Source organism: Symphalangus syndactylus, chromosome 22, assembly GCF_028878055.3.
Source record: "Symphalangus syndactylus isolate Jambi chromosome 22, NHGRI_mSymSyn1-v2.1_pri, whole genome shotgun sequence".
NCBI lineage: Eukaryota > Metazoa > Chordata > Mammalia > Primates > Hylobatidae > Symphalangus > Symphalangus syndactylus.
The window spans coordinates 73030932-73043793 of record NC_072444.2 but is presented as its reverse complement, the minus strand read 5'-3'; the positions used below and the strand labels follow the sequence as shown (position 1 = coordinate 73043793).

General features: G+C 35.4%; 1 protein-coding gene across 4 annotated transcripts in view; it reads right to left on the bottom strand.

Annotated features, from left to right (window-relative positions):
- The window catches only part of MBD5 (methyl-CpG binding domain protein 5), a 476246-nt gene that overhangs the window by 152068 nt on the left and 311316 nt on the right, over nt 1-12862 (bottom strand). For all 4 annotated transcript variants that reach the window (XM_055260944.2, XM_055260943.2, XM_055260945.2 and 1 more), the window contains one exon: nt 8692-8814. The gene's annotated coding sequence lies outside the window, so the exon portion shown is untranslated. The remainder of the gene's footprint in view (nt 1-8691; nt 8815-12862) is intronic.

Sequence of the window (12862 nt, the reverse complement as noted above, 5' to 3'; positions counted from 1 at the left end):
ATATCAAAGGAAAAGTGGAAAGAAAAGCGAGGCTTACATGGGAAAATCTGGGCCAAAGGACCATTTATTTTAACCATGTGCATGTTTTAATCTGATTTAAACACACACATCTGCTCACATATACACCCTTTAGAGGTTTTCCATCACTCTTAGGATAAAGGTCAGAATCCCAAATATGGCCTCTATAAAAATTTAACTATACTAAATACTTGTGACACAAAAGTGTTTTTTTATCTCTCATGTTAAAAGCAGAACCTTTAACATACACAAAAACCCTCAGTGTCCTTTTTTACTAAAGTAATATTTTATTGGAAACTATAGCTCTTCTCTCCATCATTATTTAAATTTTATTTCTCTATCCTCAGGAGGTATTGTACTAAATTGTGAATACTATCATGGAATTTCCCAAGTCTTTTGAGTAAAATTTTACATATGCTTTCTCCAGAAACATGACAGTTTTGATTTTTCAAAAAATCCTTGGGTAGATAGAATATAAAATTTTACATGTTATTATATGTGATCAATATCTGATTAGTTTTTATGTTCTCATTTCAAAAGAAGGCAATACCTTATTAGGGTCTTCTGCGGGGTTTGATAATGCAAATATTTCAAAACTTTCCAAAATCTGAAATCTGAAACACTTTTGGTTCCAAGCATTCCATAAGAGGTATACTCAGCCTGCACTACTAAGCAATAAAAAGGAACAAATTACTGATACACTCAGTAACCTGCATGAATCTCCAGAAAATTATGCTGAGTGAAAATAGTCAATCCCCAAAGTTTACATACCATGTGATTCTACTTATAAAATATTTTTTAAAATGACATTATAGGAATGGAGAATAGATTAGTGAGTTGTGAGGAGTTAAGAAACAGGTGGTGAGGGAAGGGAAATGGGTGTGGTATAAAAGAGCAACATGAGGGACCCTTGTGGTGATGGAAATCTTCTTTATCGTGACTGTATCAATGTCAGTAACTTAGTTGTTATATTGTAGTATAATTTGACACATATTACCATTGGGGGAAATTGGGTAAAGAGTACACCATATGTCTGTATTATTTTCTGCAACTGCATGTGAATATATAATTATTTCAAAATAAAAAGCTTAATTTGGAAAAAAAGCTGGTACATACTATAACAATATGAATTGTTCTCCATTGGTGGCAAGGAGGTGGGGTGATGGTAATTCAGGCCTTCAAGCAAAGGAGGAGAGATACACGGAGAGGGAGATGGCTTTATCAAGCTACTTTTATATCAAAGCTACTTTGTCCAGAGCCTTCCTCTGCTTTGTAAGGGCAAGAAAACTGAGAACTAGTCAAGCAAAGATACACAAATCTTTTTAAGGCCCCACTCATTAGGATTTGACTCTAAAAGTTACCCAAGCTCCTATCATTTCTGTGGATACCAAACCTGCCAATATCTAATGACAACCTCAAAACGAAGCCAGACAGGGTACAAAGGGCAGATAGGATCTCTACACTAAACACATAGGTTGCAGAACCAAGAGTCAGAGATTATACTTTTAGACTTCAATGCCAGGATCATCTGTTATCTGACATGAAGGACATGAAGGGTAGAGGGAAGCAGCAATAAATGCCCCAATTCTTACATAGCAGAACCTTGGGAGGCACTCTTCATTGAGAAGGAAAACACATATTGGCAGCAAGTGTGGGATTAGGGTCGAGGTGCCTTTACTTGAAAGGGTTTCAGACATCAGAAATATTTATCTTTTGTCTATTCTTACAACCTTATTCCTTAAGAACTTACCAGATTGATGACTCATCAGTTCTACTCATAGAGAAATAAAAATATATAAATACACTAATATTTGTACACAAGTGTGTGCAGCAGCATTAAAGAGTGGAAACAACCCAAATGTCCATCAGCTGGTGAATGGATAAATAAAATGTGGTATGTACATACAATGGAATATTATTTAGCAATAAAAAGAGATGATGTACTGATTCCTGTACAGTATGGATGAACCTTAAAATTATTACATTAAGTAAATCAAGCCAGTCACAAAAGGCCACATATTTTATGATCATATTTATCTGAAATGTCTAGAGCAGGCAAATCCACAGAGGCAGTAGATTAGTGGTTGCCTGGGACTGGGGGATTTGTGGAAAAAGTGAATACTAGTGTTTATAGGATTTCTTTTTGGAGTGATGAAAATGCTCTGAAATTAACTGTGACGATGGGTGCACAACCCCAAACTGTAAAAAATATTAAATTGTATATTTGAAATGGAAAAACGTCCTTGGATTAAACAGAATACAAAATTTCATGTGTTATTATATGTGATGAATATCTGATTAGTTTTTAAGGTATTAAAAACTAAAAGAAAGCAATACCTTGAGGTCTTCTGTTAAGGTTGGATAGTGAATGTAATAGCTCATCATAGGAAATTGCAAAATATTGCATAATAACTAATGGCAGAAAGAGTTCACAATATTGTCAGTTACGGTTCTTATTCAATGAGGAAAGAAACAAAAACAAAGTCAGCCTCAACTAGAAAAAGAATAGCATTGCATATAAAAAGATATAAAAGAGACTTAAATATGATAATCAGTAAGAAATTGTATCTCACTATCAACAGAAGCAGACAGTTACTGGAAGAACAGGGAAAGGACTGCAATGCTCAATGGAAAGTTTTAGCAGGATAGATGCTAAGAAATAATATATTTTACATCCCATGTAAGAAAAACTGAAAGGTCTCATTAATGAAATTTGTAGTCTGATTTGACTCTAGCTTATCCCCTGGTTTTCTGAGACCATTGCATTCTAAATTTATTTTTGCACTTATAAAAATTATTTTGATTTTTCAAGTAAAAGCTGGCTTATAAAAACTGTATTGCAAAATTCTGAATTTACTGAACTATTGCCCACTATCACTGCATTTCCTATCCCCTTTAATGACTATATATCCAGTTGCATGAATTATGCAATGTAATCCTTAGACATTTTTGTTGTCAGAATATCTTTTCATAAAGTAAAGAAGGCCAGCACTCAGAACATATTGACTGTTGCTGTAGGTTTTAATGCTTAGTGCAGCTGCTATGTAATGGTGCACATGAATTAAACAAAAAATGAAGTCATGAGGGCAGAAGAACGGATGTTCAAAAATGAATTTGCAAGTTTAGTTCTAAATAGCAATCATAATTTTAGCTTGAGGCTTTTCTGGGGGATAGTGAATAATGATTAGGTGAGATTATAGGCCCCAAGCAAGGCCTGAGGACATGGGCGCTCCTAGCCAGTCACTTATCCTCAAAAAGTTGTCCTTAGGTTGTGGGGGCATTGTTTGAAATACCAGGAAGAATCAAACCTGTGTCTGTCACTTTATCTCAAGGGTCTTCTCAGGATTCTGAAGCTCCAGTGTTAAGATAAATGTTTACTTAAACAAAGGCCTTGGTAGGCTTTTACTGTTACCTTATGTTATTTTTACTGTTCTGGGTTTATATTTTTATTTACCTGCAGAAGGAATTACATGTGAAAATTGTAACCCCAAAATCACTATTGAAAATTGTGTTCTACTATGTTAGGTGTGTGTTCAAGGGAAGTAAGATAAGATTTAAGAGAATAAATTTTCTCTCTCATTTTTATTAGATTCTCATGGCAAATTTGTATTTCAGAGAATTCTGACTTATTGTATATTGCCAAAAATATTCTTTTAGCCAGATCTAATCATGCAAAATTATGAACTGGTTAGTGTGGCTATTTTGAAAGCCCTGAAGTCTTGAATTCATGGCTAATTATGTATTTTATTTACCAGAACCTCAGTTTCTGAGGTCAAGACCCATCAGTGTGCTGTATTCAGGAAACCCATCTAACGTGCAGAGACACATATAGTTGGTGGGACTGTAAACTAATTCAACCATTGTGGAAGTCAGTGTGGTGATTCCTCAGGGATCTAGAACTAGAAATACCATTTGACCCAGCCATCCCATTACTGGGTATATACCCAAAGGACTATAAATCATGCTGCTATAAAGACACATGCACATGTATGTTTATTGCGGCACTATTCAGGATAGCAAAGACTTGGAACCAACCCAAATGTCCAACAACGATAGACTGGATTAAGAAAATGTGGCACATATACACCATGGAATACTATGCCGCCATAAAAAATGATGAGTTCATGTCCTTTGTAGGGACATGGATGAAACCGGAAATCATCATTCTCAGGAAACTATCGCAAGGACAAAAAACCAAACACCACATGTTCTCACTCATAGGTGGGAATTGAGCAACGAGAACACATGGACACAGGAAGGGGAACATCACACCCCGGGGACTGTTGTGGGGTGGGGGGAGCAGGGAGGGATAGCATGAGGAGATATACCTAATGCTAAATGACGAGTTAATGGGTGCAGCACACCAACATGGCACATGTATACATATGTAACAAACCTGCACATTGTGCACATGTACCCTAAAACGTAAAGTATAATAATAAAATAAAATAAAAAAATGTGCATATAAAAAAATGAGCTGGTAGGATCTAGGTCATAGGATACTATACAAATCAAATTATATAATGCCCATAAAATTATCCCATAAGATATAAAATTCTCAGGCCCTATACTATTATTAGTGAGAAACAGGGTTGGAATAAAATAATTACAATTCCACAGAAAAAATAAAATAAAATAAAGCCAAGGTACAAAGAAACATCAAAACCCAAAAGCCATGAAAAAGATGATAGATTTAAGCTCATAAAAATGATAACATTATATAACAAAAATAAAGTCCACAAAACATTAAAAATAAAAAAGAAGACATAATTGTGATATACATGATTTATAGATTTAATATTCTTAACATGATTATGATTCTTATCAGTCTAGAAAAAATTCAAAGACCCCCTCCACAAGAAAAATTTGGCATGGCTCATGAATGAGACATTCATAAAAGAACTTAAAATTCAAATAAATATATAAAAAGATACTCACGCTCAGTAGTAATCACACAAATGAAAATTAAAATGCCATATACTTTTCTCGTATCAGGTTTTGTAAAAAACAAAGTTAATGTCAAAAGTTGACAAAACTATAAAGTGACATTCTCATTCTTTCAGACACTGTTGGTAGAAATGTACACTGGTATAATCTTTCCATTTATTTACTATTTGATCTACCCATTCCATTTTTAAGAATATATCATAATCTAGCATTTTCAAAAGTGTGTAGTGGGATGTTGACAGATGTTATTTGTGTTTTTGTAAGTCTAAACTTAAGTTTAAATGTACATTTATAAAATGTCATTTAAAAAATTTCCCTTTTTAAAGTTTTTCCATTTCTTCTTCTCCTTCTTCTTCTCCTTCTCCTTCTCCTTCTTCTTCTTTAAAATACAGTTTATTTTTCAGAGCAGTTTTAGTTTCATAGCAAATGGAGTGGAAAGTACAGAGACTCCCATATACCCCTTGCCTCCTGTGACAGTTAATACTGAATATCAACTTGATTGGATTGAAGGATACAAAGTATTAATCCTGGGTGTGTCTGTGTGGGTGCTGCCAAAAGAGATTAACATGTGAGTCAGGGGGCTGGGGAAGGCACATCCACCCTTAATCTGGAAGGGCAAAATCTAATCAGCTTCCAGCAAATGTAAAGCAGGCAGAAAAATGGGAAAAGGAGAGACAGGCCTAGCCTCCCAGGCTACATCTTTATCCTGTGCTGGATGCTTCCTGCCCTCGAACATTGGACTCCAAGTTCTTCAGTTTTGGGACTCAAACTGGCTCTCCTATATATGTATATACGTATATACGTATATATGTGTGTATATATACACAAAACACTGCTTGGAATCATAGACAATAGAAACAAAGATATATATGTGTATGTGTGTGTGTGTGTGTGTATACATATATATATGTGTACACACACACATATATATATCCTATTAGTTCTGTCCCTCTAAGAGAACCCTCACTAACACAACTCCAAACTGCCTCCCTCATTATCAACATCTTGAAGACATACGTTATCTTAAGAATGCATTCCATGGTTAAATAAGTTTGATTTCTACAACCTTGGTATACAGTAATACTATACACTAGGACATATAACTCTAAGATGGTGAATAAGTCTTTCCTTATGTTGTATGTCATGGAACCCTTCCATCAGAGAAAATGTTTAGGTGCTGAGGTTCTACAACACTTACTTTTAGAGATTCTCTTTAAAAATCATCAGATATGAATACATATCAGTTAAGTCATGTTTTCATATATTTAATAAAAGGAAGGTGGTTACATGATTCATGTTATAACCTTTAATTGGAATTTAAGGTGGATGATATTTACTGGCATAAAAATTGCTGCAATAGGATGATATGATTCTATACCTTGAAAATACTAAAGACTCCACCAAAAGGCTCCTGGAAGTGATAAATGACTTCAGCAAAGTTTCAGTGTGCAAAAATCAGTAGCATTTCTGTACACCAATAGTGTTCAAGTTGAAAGCCAAATGAAGAACATAATCCCATTTACAATAGTCACCCACACATTCACAAACCTGGGAATACATCTAACTAAGGAGGTGAAAGATGTCTTTCTACAAGGAAAACTACAAAACACTGCTAGGAATCACAGACGACACAAACAAATGAAAAAACATCACATGCTCATGGATTGGAAGAATCAATATTTTTAAAAGGGCCATACTGCCCAAAGCAATCTACAGATTAAATGCTATTGCTATCAAACTACCAATGTCATTTCTCACAGAATTGGAAAAAAACTATTCTAAAATTCATATGGAACCAAAGAAGAGCCTGAAGAGCTAATACAAATCTGAAGCAAAAAGAACAAAGCTGAAAGCATCACGTTACCCAACTTCAAACTATACTATAATGCTTCTGTAACCAAAAGAGCATGGTACTGGTTTAAAAACAGATGCATAGACCAATGGAACAGAATAAAGAACCCAGAAATAAAGCCACACACCTACAGCCATCTAATCTTTGACAAAGTTGACAAAAGTAAGCAATGGGGAAAGGACTCCCTATTCAATAAATGGTGATGGAATAGCTTGGTAGCCACATGCAGAAGAATGAAATTGGACCACTACTTTTCACTATATACAAAAATTAACTAAACATGGATTAAAGATTTCAGTGTAAGAACTCAAACCATAAGAATGGTAGAAGAAAGCCCAGTAAACACTGTTCTGGACATGGGCCTTAGGAAAGAATTTATGACTAAGTTCTCAAAAGCAATTGCAACAAAAACAAAAATTGGCAATTGGGACCTAATTAAACTAAATAGTTTCTGCACAGCAAAAGAAATTATCAACAGAGTAAATAGACAATCCACAGAATGGGTGAAAATATTTGCAAACTATGCAACCAGCAGTTGTCTTATATCCAGCATCTATAAGGAACTTAAACAACTGAACAAGCAAAAAACTAACAGCCCCATTAAAAATTGGGCAAAAGACATGAACAGACGCTTTTCAAAAGAAGATAAACAAGAGGCCAACAAACATAAGAAAAAGTGCTCATTATCACTAGTCATCAGAGAAATGCAAATCAAAACCATAATTAGATACCTTCTCATACCAGTCAGAATGGCTATTATTAAAAAGTCAAAAAACAACAGATGTTGGTGAGGCTGTGGAGAAAAGGGAACGCTTATATACTGTTGGCGGGAATGTAAATTAGTTCAGCCACTGTGGAAAGCAGTTTGGAGATTTCTTAAAGAACTTAAAACAGAATTACCATTCAACCCAGTAATCACATTACTTGGTACATATCCAAAAGCAAACAAATTGTTCTACCAAAAAGACACATGCATTCACAATATTAAGCACTATTAGTAAAGTCACGGAATCTACATAGGTGCCCATCAGTGGTGGATTGGATAAAGAAAATGTGGTACATATACACCATGGAATATCATGCAGCCATAAAAAAGGAATGAACTCATGTTCTCTGCAGCAACATGATGTAGCTGGAGACCATTATCCTAAGATAATTAACACAGGAACAGAAAACCAAATATCACATGTTCTCACATATAAGTGGGAGCTAAACATCAGGTACTCACGGCCATAAAGATAGCAACAATAGACAACAGGGACTACTAGAGGGGAAAGGGTGGAAGGGGGAGCAAGAGTTGAAAAACTGACTGCTAGGCACTATGCTCAGTACCTGCATGAGGAAATCATTTATACCACAAACTTCAGCATCACGCAGTATACCCAGTTAACAAATCTGCACATGTACCCTCTGAATCTAAAATAAAACTTGAGGAGAAAAAAATAAATAAATTTTTTTTAAAAAGGCTGAAATAAACCACTAAGTAAAAGAAGCAGGGCAGGGAAAGACCATTTAAGCTCTATGGTGTCTAGTCATAATTATTGTAACTATATAAATCCACATATTATACATAAATATACACATATAAAAATAAATTCAGGAAGATATAACAAAATATGAAGAATAGTTACCTGAAGGTGGTAGGATAACTATATTTTTCTGTATTACCTTTTTTTTAAAAAAATAGTAAACATGTATTCATTTTCCAATAGAAATAATTTTTAGAGGCAACGTCTTTAAGCACCCTAACTTTGGAGAAATACAGCATTTTAATCTATAGATGTCAGACACTTTCCATATTTAATAAAAACTAAGTCTGCAGACAAAAACTACAATTGTATGAAGAATCTATGAAGGGAAACCATGATGCCTACCTTCTGGAGAGAAGTGATGAAAACATAACAGGTGTTGTGTGTGACTCAGCAACGTAATGGAGGCAGTTAATTTCCAGATGCTCTATGTCTTTATGAGTCCCTATAAGGAAGTACCTCTTCTCTCTGGAACAGAAATAACATGAGTCCACACATTTATTTAAAGGCTTGTTTTCAAAATCATTAATAGTATTGTTGGCATTTTTTCACTTCCAAACATCAATGAGTCTTTGCCAAAGAACTAGAGAGAATCAAGGTATTAGTATCTTCATCCTTCAGAAATACTATGATTAACTACCAGAAATAATTAAAGCAAATGTTATATACTTTGTTTTCATATGTTTAATAATATAATCAGAAGAAACATATTTAATAAATTAAAAATGATTGATAAAAATAGTAGTATAATTTTGTATATCTACTATCTACCAGACACAACAGTAGATCCTTTATATCTCATTTAATCCTCTCAACATCTTTTTATTTGATATTTATTCAACAATATTTATTGCTCTGTGCCAGGTACTGTGGGAAGCACTGGAGATATAATGGTGATCACTATAATGATACAAGACAGTCATTAACATTCCCACTTTAAAATGAGGTAATTGAGGCTTTGGGATTTAATATTAAATAGTCTAACTTCAAACCTACTCTTTCTATTATAGCCCAATTAAAAGAAGTTTGCCAGTCTTATCACCATCACCACTAAAAACAAAAACTCCAAATCTTTTAAGTTAAAATGGAAAATACCAAAAAATGCCAAAAAATCCCCAACAATTCATCTAAATGTAGTATAAAATATGTGCAAAATATCTTTATATAGCCTTTATAATTGGCAATATCACCTAATTTAATCCTCACTCAATCTCATAACATAGGTGTTGGTATTACCATTTTGTAGATGAGAACACTGTCTTAGAAACGTTCAGCTTAAATCTGGATCTGCCTAATTCTAATGCTTAAAAATCTCAAAAGGAGAACAAGAAAAAAAAAACTTACATTAAAATGGAGAAAGCAACAAAGAAGTAAGAAAAACAACTCATTTAAGCAGCCTGATGTATGCACACACATGCAAAACACACACAGTATCACACACCTATATGGATTGTGGTACCGCCATTCAATAAACACCCATCATTATCTGGTAAAAGAGTATTGGGGTGGGAGGAGGATGACAGGGGAAAGCAACTATCTAGGAGGAGAAGCTGAATGAAAATCATCCTCAAATACAGATTGTAGCTATACAGGCCACTTACTTTCAAGTGGGGTCTCAGAGAAAAATAGGAAATATTACCACTCACTTGCTAAGACCTTAGGAAAGTTAATTATCTTCTCTGGGCCACAGCTTCCTATCTGTAAATGAGGATAACAGTATCTAACTAATAGAGGTGTTATAAGGATTAACATTCACAAAGCACTTAAAGTATCAATTTCAATAACAAATGCTATATATATGTGTGTGTGTGTGTATATGTGTGGTTTAAAATAAATATCTGAGTGGGGTTAATTATATATATATATAAATTTTTTTTTTTTTGAGACGGAGTCTCGCTCTGTTGCCCAGGCTGGAGTGCAGTGGTGCAATCTCGGCTCACTGCAAGCTCCGCCTCCCGGGTTCACGCCATTCTCCTGCCTCAGCCTCTCCGAGTAGCTGGGACTACAGGCGCCCGCCACCACGCCCGGCTAATTTTTTTGTATTTTTGTAGAGACGGGGTTTCATCGTGGTCTCGATCTCCTGACCTCGTGATCCGCCCGCCTCGGCCTCCCAAAGTGCTGGGATTACAAGCGTGAGCCACTGCGCCCGGCTGAGTGGGGTTAATTATATTAATAGAGCCCCTTCATGGAGCATATTACTCACAGTTATATTTTGTCTGTTAACATCTCAAGTAATCCTCACTTCAACCATATGAGGTAGATATTATTGCCACCTGGCTTTTAGCTTCAAAAGGCAGAAAGTTGATTTTATCAACTTCCCCAATCATTAGAAACTCATCAACTTAAAAGGGAAATTTTTTTGTTGTTCCAAAATGATAGCCAATGAATTGGATAAAACAGTACATATCAATATCAAGTCTATCTTGAGTACCAAACCACTAAGAAATTACTTCATTACTATAAAATGAAAACATGGAGAATTAAAAACTCAAATTAGACCTCCCATCAAGCCATAGTAGTCTACTGTATTAAAAATTTCCTTTTACATGATATCATACCTTGAGAAGGCATACCATCACCAATGTAATATTTTTGCAAAGAATATTTAACCTAAATTTAACAATAAAAAATTTCAGAAATATCCAAACTAAAGTGACATCTTGCAAACAACTGGCCCAGGGTAATAAAAAATGTCAATGAGATTAGAGTCCAAAGGCTAGAATTTGATGGGGATAGGCAAGTAATTTGTTTACCTTCTGGCATGAAGGTATTGGGAAGCCTCACAGAGATTTGAAATTTCACTTGAGAACCCTGGCTTGTGCTAAGGACTAAAGTTTGTTAGTTTGTGAAAGATTTTAAAGAGTTTTTAGGCAGAATGGAAGGAGTTGCTGAGAATAAACAGCCAGGAAATAAAAGATTCTGAAGGGAGAGAGGGACCCAAATCAGTGTTGAGATGTTGGTGAGTAGAAGAACTGATACAGAGAAAAAAGGGAAGGAGAAAAAAATCTGAACCCTGGAAATTATACAGCCTCTGGGAATTACACAGCAGGTATAGTTATGCGCAAGACAATCTGCTGATGTGGGGAGGAAATATGAGTACTTACCTGTTTTCTATAAAAATAAAAAAGCTTTAGTAATATTTATATAGATTAACACTAGTACCTTTAAAATGTATTTTTATTGAGGATAGACAATAAATTTATTTATTTATTTATTTAATTTTTGTATAGAGTATGTGACCAAAATGTTTGGTGATCATTGTTTGTACAAACAAAAGAAAGACTTTTAGGTGTTGGCAGGTACTAGGACATTTGTCCCTGCTCTTAGGGGTGAAGGAGACAGTACAGTGCTTGGATGGCCTTCTGCTCAGGGGCCAGTGTTGACTGCGTGTTGTACTGTTGTTAATCTGGAGGCATGATGTGCTCTGAAGCTCATGTGAAAATGAGAGATGAGTTCATTGAGATTCATCAAACTCTGCTCCATTTTCTTGCTTATTTATACAGAAATAAATGATACTTTGAGAATAAATGTGGAAAACATAGTCAGAGATGATGAAAATTCTTGGGTGAGAAACTTGAAGGACTTGAGGGCAAAGTGAGGCCATTCACTTTGGAGACTTGAGGGTCACTCACTTTGGCCCATGTGGGTGAAAGAAAGCTGGGAAAGGGGAAGGAACAGCCTACCATATCCTTTTTGTGAAAAAAGCAAGATTTTTTTAGATCATGTACAGAGATGGTAGTGAGGAATGTGTTTCATCCAGAGGAAGACATGGCAGAAAAGGGGATGGAAGCACCTCTGCCTTCAGAATGCTATGTATGTCCAGTGCCAAGAATGAGCTTGAGATTTTAACACAGTCATCACAGAGACCTGATAGGCAGGAGGCATCTGTCCTCCTTCACACTGTGGTGTCTATATCCAACCTGTGATCTGTCTCCTGTCCCCATCATCCCCAACTTTAGCTTCTCTCCACGTCGTCACGAGTGCCTGCTCAAAAGTCCTCACTGGGTCCTGTCTGTGGAATCCAGCCCACTGGCAAGGTTTGCTCAGCCCAAATTTGAATGTCTTTAGGCAGAACTCATACAATTCAGTTTGCCACAGGTCTATCATTCCATATCATATGTTTGTGTTTGTTTTCTGCCTGTCCCTTAAAGCTTTTGAATTCTCAAACACAGGATGAAGTCCAGATTCATTGGCCCAGCATACAAAGACCTGCTCCTGAGTGTTTCTCCTGACTCATGTCTCATGGTAATACCCTCAGAGGTGACTCAGATCTCTAAACTGTGTGCAAAAACATAAAAAGTAATACATATATTTTGCTCATATGATGATCTCTGCTTTCCCTTTTTTGTCTGCTTATCTTTCAAGTTAGCTGAAATGTCATTTCCCCACTGACATGTCTTTCCTGAATCTTTGAGAGAGGACAGGTATCTTCCTCTTTTGTGCTCCTTCTGCACTTTATACGGTCTTCATTGTAGTATTTATAAGATTTTACTGATTGTTATGTACAAATACCTAG